The sequence below is a fragment of the Mobula hypostoma genome, chromosome 1, assembly GCF_963921235.1.
Source record: "Mobula hypostoma chromosome 1, sMobHyp1.1, whole genome shotgun sequence".
In the NCBI taxonomy this organism is placed as follows: domain Eukaryota; kingdom Metazoa; phylum Chordata; class Chondrichthyes; order Myliobatiformes; family Myliobatidae; genus Mobula; species Mobula hypostoma.
In genome coordinates, this window is record NC_086097.1 from 97,168,003 (window position 1) to 97,184,694 (window position 16,692).

Below are 16,692 nucleotides of genomic sequence, written 5' to 3' on the forward strand. Positions count from 1 at the left end.
AAGTTTCACTGCCAATGTAATGGTTGTTCTGTAGCAGCAGTGTTTGGGTCATGACTAGAGATAACAGGGGCTTTGGAATGTGCGCTGTTCAATGAAGGGAGTGTTTTTTTTCTTGTTGTGGGCCTGAGAGCAAGTTGTCGAGTTGTTCTAGGTCTTTTCTTTGGCGGAAGATGGAGAGAGAAGATCTCAGAACGGAGAGGTCGTAGACTGCAGGACAGAGTGGACTTGGAATGTGGCCGGCAGTCGATGACGCCCGGGGGAAATCGAAGGAGGGCTAAAGGACGGGAAACCGACGTGCACATTAGACCGTTTCATTAAAATGGGCCTTTTTTCTGCTTTTTTTTACTAACCCTCTAGTCAAATGAAGAATTATAAAGCTAAATCGTTTAATTGCATATTGTATACCGTCTGTTATTTCGTGGTACAGTACTGACTTGTAACAGGGGAACTCATCACGCAGCATCCACACAAACAAGAGGTTTTGCACCTCAGACTTCACAGGTTTGGCGGGGCCGGAGACTGTCTTCCCTAGACTAACCTGAGGGTTACACTTAGAAAACAACAATTAGTGAACATCTGCACCGCATGCATGGTGAAAGCAATTCCACCGTTAACCGCAAGAGTACTTTCAAACGCCCGAGCCTTCGCATTGTGCCGCAGAAGTACTGTATGCACCAGTGTCTGGGTGTGTTTGATCCTCCTCAGCCTGAATCTAGAGGCGTTGAGTAATTTACTGAGCTGCAGAGCGGTTCAGTAGCTTGATGACCTGATCTCCCATGTAACACCGCACTATTCACTTGATTCCGGTCCGATCTCTCGTTGTATTGGTGTTTTCTAATTGACTTAAAATCATTTACTTTATTTATAAGTTTTAACGCATATATTGATGTTCTAATTGGTAAGTGTTCTGTTAAAGTTAATGCATTTCCAACTTCTCATGTCTGCGCAGCGTTTGAAATTAATGAAATACCTTTTGATAATGGGACCGCACTTTTTACTAGCGTCCCTCGCCCCAGTTCATAGAGCTCCCGGTCTCGTGAGAAACTGCTGCAGCGATATCGGCTGTGCATTGAGAGCCACGCAACTGCAAAATATGAATGTGGCTGCTACCTGATCTCAGGGACTTCTATTACAACGACAGGGCAAGTGGGCTTTTATTTGTGAAATGTGACTTCCGGAATCCTGATTCTAACATTCAGATACAAGAAATCGACTCAAGATCATTACATAGAGCAAAAAGAATTGTGTACTCGGAACTACTCGCAATTTATTCAGGAATTAAGATAGTCGTCCACTCAGATCAAATAAAAAGATTACTAAACGATTGGTGCGTGCACTGTTCTGTAGTCTGAAACCAGTTGATGCTATCTCGGCTGAACCACACGGTATAAATCTTTCTTAATGCATTGGTTTGATCAATTCTTCATAGAACATAGGACATAGAAAACCTACAGCATAATACATTCATGATCGGCATCATCTCTACGCCCATTAAGGACAAAACTTCTGAAACTCTAGACTATTATTACAGGTACTGTACAAAAGTGCCAATGTCCCTCAATTCTTCCACGTAAGAGTAGATTTTTATAAGAGCATCAAAATTTCCTTTTCCAATTGAAACACTGTATATAAAATCAACTCCCATTGATGCATCTTGCCAAAATGTTTTTAAAAACATTTTCCAGAACGAGGGGTCACAGTTTGAGGATAAAGGGGAAGCCTTTTAGGACCGAGATTAGGAAAAACTTCTTCACACAGAGAGTGGTGAATCTGTGGAATTCTCTGCCACAGGAAACAATTGAGGCCAGTTCATTGGCTATATTTAAGAGGGAGTTAGGTATAGCCCTTGTGGCTAAAGGGATCGGGGGTATGGAGAGAAGGCAGGTACAGGGTTCTGACTTGGATGATCAGCCATGATCATACTGAATGGCGGTGCAGGCTCGAAGGGCCAAATGGCCTACTCCTGCATCTATTTTCTATGTTTCTATGTTTCTAAAAAGGTACAGTGCTGCCCTGACCTACACGTTTAATTAAGTTAGCGATGAACAAAAAGAGGCTTCAGGAAACATCTTGTGCGACACATGTTCAGTCTTTCACCTGGATGAAAGGGCTATCGCAAATTGTCCCCTACTATTAGGGTGATTATAATTAAAATCAAAACAATAACCTAGTAATTTCTAACCAGTAACAGACTTCCTTAACCACTGTGACGTTCGGCCCGGCCATCTGCGGTAGAATAACGTCCGAAACGTCACCGAGGAGCAAAGATATCATATACGGAGTGGCCAGTTCCACCAAACAATCAGCATTAAGAACAGACTAGAAGATTAAATGTTGGATTGTTACTCATTTTTGAAATATTTTCCAGCAAGAAAAATAAATGTTCGGATGTGCAACTTGGATTAGTGTGGAAGCAGAAAACTTGAGACAAACTTCAGTAAAGAGCAAAAACAATTGTGTCGATATCATAAACTGGAAAGACAGTTGCCAGGGCAGCGAAGGTGAGTTGGCAGAGATAATGAATACACAATTGCAAAACTCAGTTAGATCTTATCTAACAATTTTTAATGTTTTCCTGCTTTTTACTGCGAGAATACCACCCATACAGAGAGACAGAGTAACACGAAGAGAACAGTAACACGCAGACTGAACGTTTACATGCAAAATGTACATTCAGCAATCAGAAGTGAAGACTGAAGATCAGGACATCGAACAAACATTGAGTGGAACAGAATGTTGACGAGAAACGGTAAAATTCAGGGGTAAGTGCTTGTTGATTACAACTCTGGAGAAATTTGCCTTTGATCGACAGCACTCAACAGGCCCCAGTATAGATACCTCTTTGAAATATAAGACACTAATAAGAGTAGAAAGGCCTTCAGTCAATGAACGGAGGTGTACAGCAAGAACACAAAACAGCAGACAATATACATTTGGCTCCCGCCTGCAAAGGTGATAATTTTCCACGTGGAAAATGTTACCTGTGTATCGTGGAACCAAATTATTATAAACAATAATACCCCTTTGTTGTTACAAAACCAGAATTTTACACTAATATGGGATTAAATATGAATGGAAGAGTGATCTCCACAAACAAGGAAAGACAATTGATTATCAATAACTGTGAAGGCGAGCAAAAGCACGGAGAGAAGCAAACTAGAAAACGCCATTCGCCTAACATTTCCAAGAATTTGTAAATCTTGGGAATCGCCTAAATAACAATTATCTTAAAATATCATTCTCCCTCTGACTACAAGGAAACATTAGTTCGCATCAATTGGGAGCTTTTTGGTTACTTTGTAAATGCAATTTCCATTGTTTGAGCAAATTATTTCGCTGTTGAACTTCTTTGGTAAGATATCCTCATGAAAATGCACAGCCCCAACCCTAAGTTTCATGTTAGAAGACAGGTAAATTATCGTATTTTCGTTGCAAAAATGCTGCAGTGTTTTTATCAGATTGGGAAACTGTGTTGGACTATATACGATATCGGAGCCAAGAATGATATCGAAATCTGATGGGTAGTTGTCCTGATCACTACCCCAAACCAAGGTACCGATGTTGGCCCTGTGTCTGGAGTGTGACGGGACGTTAGCAGAGACGTTGTGCTTGATTTGCTTCAAAACATCTGGTCTGTCCGTCAAAGTGACATCACCGCCTGAAGAAAAGGTCAAATAACTGTTATTGTCAATCTACCCAGTTCTTTTAGCAACATACATCAAGAGAATATAAATATTAAGATTCTGCAGGGAAAAATATCCATTGGCCTATTCCATCCGGCGTGCACTTGATTCATAAACTCAGACATGAAGAGGGCCAGGGTATGGCGCAAACGTCCTGAAGGGGATTCTGTGAATGAGTTCACCTATACTGTACACGCTTGCCGATTATACTCTTGCGAGTTAGTGAGGGGAATGATATAACACCCCTTAAAAACAGGGCACTCTTCGCCCTTCTTTACATACATTGGAAGCGAGGAAAATTTCGCAGTAAGACCAAGTGAAATTAGATCTTTCCAAAAGTAAGGCTGCATTTACAACTAGGACATTTCCCCAAACTTTCATTAGTTGCTTTATTCACTTCCCCACAAAGACGTCGCATTGGTATCAGAATTCTCACGTGCTTGATTTACACCAGTGGCTCTGTGCGAAACTTGCAAGGGGTGTTACGATATTCGAGTTCTTTGCTGGATGGCTCAAAACTCACCTAACAGAAAGTGGCCCTTCGATTTCAACGACCTAGTTACTGGCTATAGGCTTCAATAATAAAAATCTCTAAGTGGCTTGCTGAACTGCAGAAGGTACGAGTTGTCCGTATGCCTCAATTGTACGTTTGTGGCTTCTCGATGATGTACAAAGCACAACCCCTCGCCCTTTTCTCTGGCACGCTGTAATTGAAATAAACGCTTCAGTCCTCCTTAGGATGATCAATATCGGGTTATAGGGAAAAGTACCTCGAAAACAGCGGGAAAGCATTGAGATTCATAATCTCGTTTATCGGTAAGTCTCCTTCAAGATTTGGCGTCAGATTTTCTTTGTTAAACATGCAATGAGCGATCAGCTTGGGAGGGTTTTACAGAGTGCACCACATTGATCAACAGATTATTCGTTCATGGTTTGTTTAGGAAAGAACAATTGACGCCTCCTTTAAAAAAAATGTAAGTTTTGTAAGTAAATATTGTTATATTCGCTAGTTACAGCAAATTACAGCATATAAAAGCACAGAACGTATATTTGCAAATTTTATGAATGAAGTATATTCTTGGAGAAATACAGTTCTGCCAACATGTTAATGACGGGGTCAAAATTATAAATAAACACTACAGTTGTGCTTTAGGCGCCGAGTCTAATAGCTGAATTTTGGGCGACAGCGTGGCGTAGTGGTTAGCACATGCTTTACAGTATCGGGGAACAAAGTTCATTTTCCACCGCCGTTCTCCCCGTGACAGCGTTGGTTTCCTCCGGGTGCTCCGGTTTCCTCACACAGTCCAAAGACACACCAGTTGGTAGGTTAATTGGTCTTTGTAAATTGTCCTGTGATTAGGCTCGAATTAAATCGGGGAATTACTGGCCGGAAGAGCGTATTCTGTGCTGTATCTCAATAAATAAATTAATGAGCAATAAATACTACCAGCACAATCAATAATTATAATGATTTACAATGTGTATAGTTATTGTAGATTTAAGTGCAATAAATAATTAACCTATGCAACATTATGTTGTATATTAATTGTGGCAATAATGGCGAGAGGCAGTAATTATAGATTTCAGCGTTATTAATACTAAAGAAAGATCTAACTGAATTGTAGCTTTTGAGATAACCACCGTGGATTATAATTACCGTTTTACGAGCTTTAAATGATAATGCAGCACTTAGATACTTTGAATAGATTTGAAGCTGGATGAAGCAATTGTGTGATGGGGCAGTACTGTACTAGAACGTTATCACAGACGTAGGAAATGTGCAGTTGGGATAAATATTTCAGTTTGAGTATGACCCTAAAAATTAACTTGTTGTTGAGCGCCGTCGACTCATGGCGACCCTGTGGATAGTGTAATTATCCATACGGTTTTCGTGGGAAAATACGGCAGTCCCTCCTTCCGCGCAGATTTAGCTGCTGCCCAGGTTGGGACCGGGCCGGATTCGAACTCAGGACTATCAACCTGGAGTCCAATACTGATGCCACTACACCACCGGCTGGCCTGTATTAACTTAAAATGTGCATTAAGAATGTCCCCTATCGTGAGATTTGCTCTGATCTGCAATTATAGAGGCGGCTAAAATCAATATTAAATGTAAGAAACATTGGTCCTCCCGCAAATGTGCTTTAAAGTACTTAAAACCTGTAATATTACGTAGGAGGGTGAATTAACCTACCAAGGAGTACTGCCAAAATCCCCACAATTCCCGTGCCGGATCCGAGTTCAAGTATCTTCTTCCCGACAAAATTCATCTCCGTGTTTTGAAAGTGTTGACAAAGTTCAATGCCCTAGGAAGAGGAACGGGGCTCTGTTAATGGCGGGCAATCCACAGATTACGCCCGTTCCTGTGACATTGTAGGCACAGCAGTGACAGCTAGTTGGTGGAGGTTTAAGTGAAAGGCGCCTGTGGTTAGATCTGAGTGCTTTTGTTCACGACCCAAAACTCTGCGATCTCAAGGGGAAATGACAGTCTTCGGAAAACCATGACATATTGTATTGCCTTAACAGTGTGGATGTTTTTTGAGTAAATGAGTTTGTAATTTTTAAAAAATTGAAAAATCCGTTTTTTAAAAGCTTCATTGTCACACAGGATCTAATGGCAGTAATATCAAACAGAGGCAAAATGTAGTGCAAGTGGGATACTTTTACTCTTACTCTTCTTCGGAAGGAAACCAAACAGAATGGTATCACTTTGCTGACTAAATATTGATCCTTCTTATCGATCGATTCCCCCCTACAGATTAAAATCGACGTTGTTAGTTTTATACTCTACGACAAAGGTGGCTTTTTTTTAACTCTCAGAATGTAGCCCGAAAAGTTTGGCATCTGTTCATAGAGGCTGTTTTGCATTAGGGTCTCAGTGTTTGTCTTCGCCGGGTTGTAAATCATCTTGCTGTAGATAGCGTCACATTAGTTCAGGCTGTGCAAAAGTGACAAATCCCGTTCACACACAAAATGCTGGTGGAACTCCACATGCCAGGCAGCATCAATGGAAATGAACAAACAAATAGTCGACCTTTCGGGCCGAAACCCAAGGGATGCTGCCTGACCTGCTGAGTTCCTTCGGCATTTTGCGTGGGTTGTTCTGGTTTTCCAGCATTGGCAGAATCTCTTGTGTTTTTGAAAAGCCATTCCCTTTAATTTCGCAATTTTCTAAATGAAGAATTAATATACTTTGGCTATCTTGTTGTGCCCATGATAAAACAATTGCTCTGGTTTTTGAAATATGTTTAGTGTACGGCTTCGGGTCTCTTTATCTGGAGCCTCGCACTACCGCTAAAATATTGAAACTCAGACTGAACCTCAACTGTAGTCTCAGTACCTCAGCCACTGGCATATGTAGGAGCTATGAGGCATTCATGGGCGGTGTGACAAAGAGTGCTCCATAATAAAGAAGGAGGTGGGGAAGATGAAGATCTGGGAAGGCTGAGATGATGGAGTCGCAGTGAAAAGACCACAGAACGCAGGTAACTCAAAACACGTCCTCTAAGTGGGGAAGTGATCAAACAAAAATGGGGGCACCTGGCCAAAATGAACGACCGAAGAGAGCTTAGGGATATTGTGGCAAATAAAAGAGATAAGCAGGATGCTGGCACTACGGGGATTGAAGGCAAAGCCAGACATAATCATTGTAAAGATAATTACGAACGAGATTTTCTTTGCATTAGTGAATTGATATAATTATGCCTGATAGCCCTCTTGAAAGATCGCTAGGAAACTATCCAGGCGGTATTTATAATGTTCATTACTAGAAGATAGCTCAGATGCGATTAAAGTTATAGATAATTGAAAATCTAGACCATTATAGCTATTATGCCCATGAGACCTATTTTGTCTAACTTAATGGCGTAACATCGCCTTGAAATGTGGTCTACTGCGCATTGAAATAAAAGCGGCCTTTCGCTCCTCTGAATGCGCACTACTGCAGTGACACGAGGAATTCTGCAGATGCTGGAAATTCAAGCAACACACATCAAAGTTGCTGGTGAACGCAGCAGGCCAGGCAGCGTCTCTAGGAAGAGGTACAGTCAACGTTTCTGGCCGAGACCTTTCGTCAGGACTAACTGAAAGAAGTGCTAGTAAGAGATTTGAAAGAGGGAGGGAGAGGGGGAGATCCAAAATGATAGGAGAAGACAGGAGGGGGAGGGATGGAGCCAAGAGCTGGACAGGTGATTGGCAAAAGGGATTTTAGAGGATCATGAGACAGGAAGCCCAGGGAGGGGGAACCCAGAGGATGGGCAAGGGGTATAGTCAGAGGGACAGAGGGAGAAAAGGGAAGGAGAGAAAAAGAATGTGTGTATATAAATAAATAAATAGACATATCAGAATGGGAATGGGACGTCTACCCACGGCCTTCTCTACTGTAAAGATGAAGCCACACTCATGTTGGAGGAACAACACCTTATATTCCGTCTGGGTAGCCTCCAACCTGATGGCATGAACATTGACTTCTCAAACTTCCGCTAATGCCCCACCTCCCCCTCGTACCCCATCTGTTATTTATTTATATACACACATTCTTTTTCTCTCTCTCCTTTTTCTCCCTCTGTCCCTCTCACTATACCCCTTGCCCATCCTCTGGGTTTTCCCCCCCCCTTTCCTTCTCCCTAGGCCTCCTGTCCCATGATCCTCTCATATCCCTTTTGCCAATCACCTGTCCAGCTCTTGGCTCCATCCCTCCCCCTCCTGTCTTCTCCTATCATTTTGGATCTCCCCCTCCCCCTCCAGCTTTCAAATCCCTTACTCACTCTTCCTTCAGTTAGTCCTGACGAAGGGTCTCGGCCTGAAACATCGACTGTACCTCTTCCTAGAGATGCTGCCTGGCCTGCTGCGTTCACCAGCAACTTTGATGTGTGTTGACTGCAGTGACAAATTGCAAAGGCGTTTAATATATCGGCGGTATCGTTTAATCCTCGGCTGCTAAATTTGCAATGAGCTACTCCACTTACTGGTTCCCAGACATAGGCAGAAACGCCCAAAAAAGAATTCTTAAACATTGACATTTTTAAAGTGTATCCACAAAATTCATATATTTTTTCTTGCCGCCAGGGTTTTCTGTCATCGATGTCGCTCATCCTCGCTGGTTTTGAACAGGCCTGCCAAACAAGTAGACTCTATCAGCCAGTCCCAAGCACGCTACTTCTCCGGGATTTGATCTGGGATAAACGAAGAACGTTAAAGGTTTCATCTAAAAGTCTAAATATCGCAGAAACACCATAGTGGGAGAGTAACCAGAGTTACCTTCAGAATATATACTGCAATCAATTGGAACACTTCGCTAAATTCAGCACAAATCCAGTATTGAATTCTAACGTGGCTTAACAGTTATGCTACTAGAGATACGAACTACTACGTATACAAACTATTATCTATAAAACGATTTTTATTAATAAACTTATGTTAGCCGCAGAGCCCGATAGGAATCGCTCTACAGGAAAATGGTGTTGAGGTAAAACGTAAGCCATGATCTTATTCAACGGTTTAAGACACGAGAAAGTCAATAACATGATTTCGTGTTTCATCTATTACCTTCTTATGCAAGGTAAACACTCAAAAAAGTTCAAGTAACCACAGACTGCGGAGAACGTTCTCCGGCCTTGGCATCAGCATTACCTTTTGACCTATTAGCTGCGGGATTTTCTTTTTTGATTTTGTCTGTCTTCAGAAGCACAGGATTATTCTAATATGAAGCTCAGCACTGGTGGCATTCCGCCGAGACTCAGGAGTTACACTGCATTTAGATGGTCGGGCGGTACAGTGGTGAGGCCTGTAAAGCTGCTGTATTCGCAGCTCCTGTGGCCTGGTTTCAACATTGCGCCTAGAGCCGTCGGCGTGGAGCTTGTTTTTCTTCCTACGAACACGTGAGTTTCCTCGTACGTCCCAAGGGATTCGGCTGGTAGGTGTATTGGCCTATGTAAATTGTCTCGAGTGTGTAGCGAAATGGCAGAATCTGGGGAGGTATTCATAGCACATGGGGTGAATGAAATGGTTTACGGTATAATTAGTGCAAGAATGCGTTGCTGGGGACTCGATGGTCTGTTCCATGTCATGTCGTTATGACTCCGTAACTCTAACCCTTTAATAATAACCATCAGATCTTCCTCAACCTGATTCAGTTACCGCCCAAATTATACAACTCAAATGGGTTCCCAATCAAAAATCAGGTGTGCTTTGGAATTTCTCCCTATTTATCAGAATGCATTATTATTAATAACTCCGTAATATTTTACTTTCTTATTTTATGGAGACTATGACGGATCAGAAATCCCAAAGTCTCTCTCTCTGAAGAAATTTGGCAACATTCAGACATATCAGCAAAAACAAATATATCGCAGCTAAAGCGAATTCAATACCGGCAAAAGTGTAAAACTCACATTAATCAGCGTCACTGTCTCTACAACGATCTTCAATTGTCCTTGCTTCACTTTCAGTGAAGGAGCATACGGTGAAAGTGCTCAGGGCTTTAAGCCGCCAAAATCTCGCAAGAGTTAAAGTTGACCGGCCTTGATCTTATCACTGTCAAGGAGAGAAGAGACACATGAAACAGAATCCATGAAACATCAGTTCTACGAGCCTTTTCTGTGAGATCAGGGCAGACTTTAATGAAAAGTATCCCAATAAATAACCCAATTATTGACCCAGTGAGTTTGGATCTCTGCAAAAAAAAAAGACGCCTTTTAATTCTCGGTCTTCAGCTGCATTGTCCGCACGCACTGGACATCCGTTGCCTGTATTAAAAATTAAAAATGAAAATATATTGATTGTAAGACTTCCGTCAGCTTGCAGTCTTTCGCCTCCCTATCTTCAAATACTCCACACTTAAGTAACTTTAATATTTTAGGATGTGCTGACTGCCGTTTCTATTATATATGAGGGGAGTACATGCTGAGTAGTGTTATTACAGTAGGATGTCACACTGAATTGAGGTTAATATTGAAGTAGAGTTTAGGAAAACGGAGAACGTAGTGACTTCTTTGGCACCATGTTTTCGTGGCAAAAGTACGCATTGTAGATGCAAACAGCAAGCAACATCTTTGCGTGAAACTTATAAACGAACGTGATGCCCAACGTAACCAATTAAGATAGAAAGTCAGAAACTAGCAGGAGGTATTTCTTTAATCAGGAAGAATGATGAATTTTCTTGATACTGGTAGGTGAACTTGGACCACACCATCATCGACAGGTTCGCTTCATCGCAAGGGCTGCGCGAAGCTCCGAGGCGAAGATATCGTAAATCTACAAAACAAAAAGAAATTAATAGAATTCCACTGAATATTGTCCTCCTCGTCAACAAATGAAATGATAGCAACGTAATTTCAACGTCTGAAACTTTCTTGTCAAAAATCTAGAAGGTTGGACCTAGAAACTGGTAAATTTGTAAATTAGTTTATTATTGTCACGTGTACGGAGGTGCAGTGAAAATCTGTTTTGTATGCCATCCATCCAGACTATTTTATTACATCAGAACAGTGAGGTCGCCCAAGGGAAAATAACGACAGAATGCAGAATGAATTGTTGTAGAATGAAAGTGCAGTGCAGGCAGAAATTGTGGTGCAAGGCCATGACGAGGTAGATTGTGAGGACAGGAGTCTTATCTTATTGTATGGGGGGGGGAGGGGTGCGCGTTCAATAGCCTTTTCAGTGCTGGATGGTAACCGCCTGGTGATACGTGCGTTCAGGCTTTGCGTTCCCCATATCAGTCATTTAATTTTCAATCTGGGTTTCAAGGTAAGCAAGAAGATTAAATTTATGATCTGTTGTGTTGGTTGATGTTTACGAGAAATAACAATAGAAATCACTGTCACGTTGATTGCATCCCTCCTTGCTTGTGCCGCCCATCATTTGTGGGGGAGACAAAGACATTCTTTCACGTTAAGATCACTAAGTACTGCTTTCTGCAACAAACATTTTCTGTTTCTAGGACAAGTTGTTCAGGATTTTACGTTTGGACACCGAGGTTATCTCCCACACCCTCATGTCGTGTATTTTCGTTCGAATTACGCATGTGTAATGAACACTGTCTGTAAAGTTCTTGGCCCTGATACGAACTGTTCGAGCACTAAGATCTGATACTAGTGAAAGCACGAACGTATCAAGTGCGTTAAGCAACAGTCTCCTGCCCAAATAGAGTCAGTGTCTGGGTTCTGGATGCCGGCGAGAATCCCCGCCAGACTTCTACGCGGTCAACAAAAGGTGCTGCTCTTCTGCTTAAACGAAGTTCAAATGCTTGCAAGATTCAAAGATTCAAAAAACTTTATTGTTATTCTAACCGTACATCAGCTCTGCAGGGCAGAATGAGACAGCGTTTCCCAGGAGCAGTGCAGATCCTGCTATACATTAAGAACTGAAGATATTGCAGGTCTACACCATCAGCGAGCTGCTCACTAGCGGAGATAATGAAGGAGCTGCGTAACGTGCTGCTGCCTGAGGCAATGGGGGGTCACAGTCAAATGGCGAACGCCCGTTATGATTACTTTTCTTGTGATCACAAGACCCCTTTGAACATTGTAAATCTGGTACGCCGCAAGTTCGATTCGCTGATTTATTGGATGAGATCAGGGGCAGATGGAGGGGGCGTAGTCCTCAGTCGTAGCGAGGACTAGGCCTGAAGCCTCGGTGCCGCCTGTTTGCAGCGCCCGGAGTGAGGGGACAAAACCGTTGCGCTTCACCGGAGGCGGTGTGGCGAGGTGTCGCTGCCATCCCGGGGTTTCGTACGGCAGAAGACAAGCGCTGTTGTGGCTGACTTTGTTTTGCCAGCACCCAATGGACTTGGGGTCTCAAGCTGTGAGATCGCGTGCTTTTCCGCCGCCGTTGGAAGAGAGGTGTCCGAGCCGGAGCGCTCTACCGGCGGCAGCGTAGCAACTGGAGATTTAAAATTGACTATATACATATATATTTATGTGTTTGTGATTTATTAATATTCCATATCTGCTTGTAAATGCGAGAACTGGGCCTCAAGGCCGCGGATTCGCCTAACGGGATTAGGGTGTCGGGTCGACGACTGGGCCTCAAAGCAGCGGGGTCTCCTATTGGGTGTCGAGGGCCGGTCAACGGATGATATCAGTGGTTTGGGCGGGGGGGGGTGGAGTGTCGGAAATATATATATACGCATATTCTGTGTCGTTGGATTTTTACTGATATTCCATATGGTTTTGTTGACTTGTATGTGCGAGGACCGGCGACAAGCCGTGGGATGGGGGTGGGGTGTGGGGCATGGGGCGTGGACGCCGGGTCCCGGGACTCCTATTACGTGATTGTGACCTTATGTTTGCTTACTGTGTGTGACTGCTGGTAATGTCTCTTTGCACCTTGACCCCATAGTAACGCTGTCTCGTTTGGCTGTATTCAAGTATAGTTCAATGACAATTAACTTTGAATTTATTTTAATTCCCTGCCAAAACAGACGAAGGGGAGACATCCAGCTCCTCATTTCCTTCATCCAGGCATCATCTGCTCAAAGTTGTCAGAAAAGTAACCGTCCAGAATTTCCTTCTCTTCGGAGAGAGATCAGGTCCCGCAGTCCCTCCTAGAATGACACGGTAGCTGGCGGCAGCGCCAGTGGTGGGGCGGGGAATGTGGTGTGACTATTCGAGCCTCTGTCTGTAAGAAGTTTTACATTCTCGCTGTGTGCACGTGTGTTTCCTCCGGATGCTCCGGTTTCCTCCCACACCCCAAAGAGGCACGGGTTAGCCAGCGTTTGTAAGCTGTGGTCATGTTATGTTGGTACCGGAAGCAGGACGACACGTGCGAGCTGCCTCGGCACTTCGTCGGACTATACTGGTCATATGTTTCAACGTGCGTGAGACAAATAAATCTAACCATTAATCTCTAACTGTGCCACAAAAGGAAGGCTCGGAGTTCGGTACTCACAGTGGGTACGGTTGCTTCCAAACCAATCTTCTGCAGGGGTCAACACGTGCAAAGCCTGCCTGCGGTGAGCGGGCTCAATGGGATCTCTCTGCCCTTTCTATGAGTTAAAAATAAATCGGAGCATCCAGCAAATGCCACAACTGTGAGAATCATTGTACCTTTCAATACTAACCGCCCCAGTCCGCGTTCCCCGGGCCACTTAGTGCAGGGTGATATATCCGCCTTCCGATGTTTATATAGAGACCCGATTCTCTCTGTGTCATGGAAGAAACCAGTCGAGTGACCCGCTGTGCTCCAGTTTTCATCGTTAACACTTGTGAAACTGAAGATTCATCTGATGCAAGGATTAAAAATGACGGGGAAATCCAGCTCCTCTCCCTCCTCAGCCAAACCTTGACCCTCTAAACTTGTGGTGAGGTCAAATACTGGTTTTTCCCCAGAACTTAATCACAAGAAGATAGGCCCAGGGTGGGCCACTCGGCACTTCAAGCCTATCCTGCATTCAGTATCATTACTGATCTAGCCCAGGCCCCGTCTCCTTTCCGTGTCGGTTCCCCCAGAGCCTTTAATTGCCCGATCTTTCGAAAATGGACGACTTCGTCGTTCAACTACCTTTGATGATTTAACTTCTACAGCATTGCTGGGTAGAGAATTCCAGTGATTTACCGCTTTTTCTAAGCATCTGGTTAATTCCTCCAAAACAAAATGAGTAAATCTTGGACAGGGAGTTCTATGCTGAACGTACCATTAATCAAAGGTGAAAGAAATAATAATTTTCCCATGTGCACTGTCGGGTAAATGAGATAACAAACGAGCAGTTTTCTCCATCTTGTACCACAGCGATTGGAGAACGTAAAACATTTGCCGCATTCCATTTATTTTGTGTAATTGGAATCCCGCTGGCCCGATTACTCCTCAGATGACATTAAAACTTTTTTGCACTATCTGGGTGCACAGATTCACATCCAAACATGCAAATCACGATATTTTTAGTGACGGTAAGTAGAAAGGTTCATTGTGAGTAAGCAGAGATACAGAGTGGGGATGCAACATGATTTTTTTGATATCTGAGAATGGGATAAATTACAACATCCAGTCAGCAACCCGGATAAATTAACATCGGTATAAACTTAATAGCTAATTTATCAAGTAGTTCTTAACTTGTACCTGATCTGTGTATTGGTGACACACAAGAGAGATCCCCTAAATCAGTCACCGTCCTGCACAGCACTGCACACCAAATGTCTGCGGAATGATATTCAGTGTTATGGTAATTATGGCCTCAAGGTTTGGAGGAGGCTCCAGTTTTCAGTTGCCGTACCGTCCATCAAACCACGGGAAGACGTGAGGACGACAGTGTCGAATTGTTTTAAATATATTGAAGCAAGCTTACATTACCTATTTCTTGAAAGGAAGCATTATTCGTATGCACCGAGATAAAGGTGTGCCATTGATCCCTTTGGAGTAGATGGCTGGTTGCTGACTAATTTATGGAAACCCGTGTGTAGAAAAGTGAATTAGGTGTAGCTACACCACTAAAGCGGAACATCATCTGAGCGGACTGATTTGTTCCAAAAACAGTTTTAGAGATGATTTCCACCCATTCCGTGGAAAGGCAGAGAAGCGGCGCTGATGAGCCAGACGGGCATAGAAAACGCGATAGGATTCGAAGAATGGTCCGGGAAAGGAGTGTGCTGTGGATTGAGAGAAAGGGTGTGGATAGGTGACCATCAGCACACCTACAGACACTCAACAACAGTGCACAATAACATTCTTTTCACAGTGTTTTGCTGGTAAATCGTGGGAAGCGAATCGAAGGATCATGCATATGTGGTCATGTAGAAAACGACTGAAGAAAGTATCACTTCCTACGTGATTCCCTTGTCCACTCTTCCCTCCCCGCTTATCTTCTCTCCCTTGGTACTTATACTTGCAACGGAACAAGAGCCACTGCGCCTCCTCCCTCACTACCATTCAGGGCCCCAAACAGTCACCTGCCAATCTATTGTGGGCATTTGCTGTATCCAGTGCTTCTCGTGTGGCCTCCTGAACAGTGAGAGCCGACGTAGATTGGGAGACTGCTTTGCCAAACACTTACGCTCCACCCGCCAGGAAAATCGGGATCCCGCTGTAGCCGCCCATCTCAATTCCACTTCCCATTCCCATTCCAACATGTCAGTCCATGCTCTCCTCTACTGCCATGACGTGGCCACACTCAGGCTGAAAGAGCAGCGCGGTCTGGGGAGCCTCCAATCTGATGGCATGACCAGCGATTTCTGAAACATCTGGTAATTGCCCCGCTCTCCTTCACCATTCCCCATTCCTGCTTCCCTCTCTCACTTTATCTCCTTACCTGCCATCACCTCCCTCTGGTTCCTTCCCTTTCTTCTATGGTCTACTCACTCCTATCAGACCCCCTTTTCTCCAGCCCTTTATCTCTTCCACTAATTATTTTCCCAGCTCTTTACTTGACTCCCTCCCCCTTCCCGGTTTCGCCCTATCACCTGCCACCTTGTACTTATTCCTCCCCTCCCCCCACCTTCTTACTCTGATTTCTCCCCTTCCTTTCCAGTGAAGAAGCGACTCGATCCCAAACGATCCCAATCTTTTCCATAGATGCTGCCTGGCCTGCTGCGTTCCTCCCGCATTTTGTGTGTGTTGCTTTTGATGGAAGTGTTACCGCTTTGTGCTATCAGCTGCAATGCGGCTCACCAATAACCTCTCAAGGGACAGTTAGGGACGGACACTAAGTGCTGGACGTTTACAAGGAGAATAAAAGGTCGAAATTAAGCCTATAGTTTTGGAGGAGAGTGTTGATGTTATCGGATGTTCATTTATCGTCAGGAAAATGAAATAGATTAACATAGTTTCCATCCTTCCACCGATGTAGTGGACAACACTGGATGGAAAGAACGTGAGAAACGCAAGAGATATATTGAGATCTCCGAGTCTGAACGTTTCTCGCAGAATAATACGACTGTTGGAGGGGAGAGGCGACGGGAAAGTGTTTTGCTGAACAGAAGATATTCCTGTTGCACACAGGAATGATCGTCATTGCCATACTCAGATGTATCTAAAAATAGCCGAAACTTAGTAAACTTTCCAAAGCACAGTAAAATGA

General features: G+C 43.6%; 1 long non-coding RNA gene across 1 annotated transcript; it reads right to left on the minus strand.

Annotated features, from left to right (window-relative positions):
- Nucleotides 1-8,720: 8,720 nt before the first annotated feature.
- LOC134336469 (uncharacterized) lies at nucleotides 8,721-15,953 on the minus strand. Its single transcript, XR_010015806.1, has 3 exons — nucleotides 15,925-15,953; nucleotides 10,076-10,217; nucleotides 8,721-8,857 (listed from the first exon to the last, which is right to left on the minus strand). It is a non-coding gene; the product is annotated as an uncharacterized LOC134336469 (long non-coding RNA).
- Between the last annotated feature and the right edge of the window lie 739 nt (nucleotides 15,954-16,692).